This window comes from Pan troglodytes, chromosome 1, assembly GCF_028858775.2.
Source record: "Pan troglodytes isolate AG18354 chromosome 1, NHGRI_mPanTro3-v2.0_pri, whole genome shotgun sequence".
Lineage (NCBI taxonomy): Eukaryota > Metazoa > Chordata > Mammalia > Primates > Hominidae > Pan > Pan troglodytes.
Genome location: NC_072398.2, coordinates 222,855,408 through 222,857,524, shown reverse-complemented (window position 1 = coordinate 222,857,524; position 2,117 = coordinate 222,855,408). Strand labels below are relative to the sequence as shown.

The following is a 2,117-nucleotide window of genomic DNA, read 5'->3' as shown; positions in this document are numbered from 1 at the left end:
CTGAAGCGGTCCTCAGTGCTGCTTCGGTCAGAACTCCCGAGAGGCATCTGAGTGCTGGCCTGTCACTGTGGCTGGCATTCCAGGCATTTCATTGGCCCCACTTCAGCCCACGCCTGGCTCCACGGGGCTGGGCAGCTGAGGGGAGTTTGTGGCAGAGTGGGCATGGGGCACGGCCCGTGCAATGTGCGTTACAAAGGGGCTCTCTCTGAAGCAAGTCCTCTGCACTCCAGTCTATTTGAGGAAGAAAAGGACAATTCCCATAGGGAGGGGGTTTGCTGAAGCAACCAGCTGCCTGGTTTCCTCTCCAGCATTGAGAGGGAGGGAGGGCTGGCTTAACTGGGGGACGGCCTTCTCATCTGGACTGTGTCAAGGCCAAGGTTAGGCTCCAAATTCCAGAAAACCTCTCTGCAGGGTCTTCTTTCAGAGTGGTGAGAATGGAAGCAGGCTCCCTTCCCCTCCAGCACTAGGAAGCCCCGCAATTGGTGAGGTGGAAAGAAAGATGGGCCCAGGCAGGGAGGCGGGAGCAGGGGAGGTGCCCAGGGCAGTGGCTGGAAGGGCAACGGGAGAAGCAGCAGAGGCTGGGGGTGGGGGTCACAGCAGGTGCTGTCCCTGGCCTGTGTGAAAGGTACTAGAAGGCCCCATCCTTGGTGCCACATGGACCCCAGAGGCTTGTCTTAGTCCATGGGGTCCGAGGTATAAGACACTGACATTTGGTGTCACCTCTTAGGCTTGGATGAATTTCAGAAAGTGCTAGACTGGAGAACAGTGGAAAAAATCAGTGGAACGAGATCTGGAGCACTCACTGCTCAATGTCAATGTCAGAGAGCACAACGACACCAATGGGAGGAGGGTGAAGACCAGAGGCTGATTGCACGAGCTCTGTTGGAGTGCAGGACCCACTAACGGGTTATCTCAGGGTTCCTGGAGGCCACGGCTGTGCCTTGTGGTCCAAGACCTGGGGAAGCCACCACTGTGTCTTCCCTCTCCATCCTCCGGTGACTTGGGTCCAATTCCTGTTGCCATGGCAATCAGCCCAGCTGGCCTCACAGTTCACTGGCCTCAAAGTTGGCATCTGTAGGTGAAGCCAGTGGGACCCAGAGAACTTAATTCTTCTCAACTGAGCTGGCTTGGAGGAACTTTTCTCATCAGCCACTGGAGCAGAGAACGTCACCAGCGTCTCATTGACGTCAATATCCTGGGCCTGGCTGTAGCTGAAAAGGAAAATTCTCCCCAAGGCAGACACATCTCCCGAAGCCCACACAGGCACTTTCTATGATTGCACTGGAAATCTGTCTCCTGGGGACAGGGAGCGCGTATGCTCACGATCAAGTCACAATGTTGAGCAGTCTCCAGGACTCCACGTTCATCTCTAAGAACAGGAGCCGGTGGTTGGGCGCAGATTCTTGAGCCAGATTGCTTGCGTTCAAAACCTGGTCCCTTTTTATTAATTGCATGCTTAGTTACATTTTCTGTTTGTACTTCTGTTTCCTTCTCTGCAAGACGGGGTTAATCACAGACACTTGTTCATGATGTAATACACTTAGAATACTTAGGACAGGCCTTCCTGCATAGTAAGTGCTCTGCAAACACTGGCTACTATTCTCCCTACGTGCAAACTTCTCCCAGCCAAAAGCCGCCCACACCAAGCCCCTGTGCCTTTTTCCTTCCGCACCCACGAGCAGGCTGCTCCTGGGGCCCTGGAGCTCACTTTCCCAGCCGCCCTCACCACCCACCGTGGCGCAGAAGAGCTTCCGAAGTCCTGGCGTCTCCCACTGGTCTGGGCATCTCTCGCTTCATCTTCCCTCTTGGGCCCCACAACGTGCAGCACTTCTAGGGCAGTATACTTGCTGATTGCTTCCTTACTATTGCTCACAACAACCAGCTAAGACACTGCCAAAGAAACACTCACAGCTGGCCGGTCCATGGCATCCGGAGGGGACTCGGGGGACAGGCCTGTCCTGCCTCTCCCCAGCACCTGTTGATAAGAAGGAAATGTGGGGAGGAAAGAAAGGATGCAGGAGGCCGAGGTGGGAGGATCGCTTCAGGCCAGGAGTTCAAGACCAGCCCAGGCAACTAGCAAGACTCCATCTCTACAAAAAAATTTTAAAAATTAGCCA

At 54.7% G+C, this 2,117-nt stretch overlaps 1 non-coding gene across 1 annotated transcript; it reads right to left on the bottom strand.

Moving 5' to 3' along the window:
• Positions 1-1,807: 1,807 nt before the first annotated feature.
• On the bottom strand, positions 1,808-1,917 carry MIR34A (microRNA mir-34a). Its single transcript, NR_032029.1, has one exon. It is a non-coding gene; the product is annotated as a microRNA mir-34a (primary transcript).
• Positions 1,918-2,117: the final 200 nt, after the last annotated feature.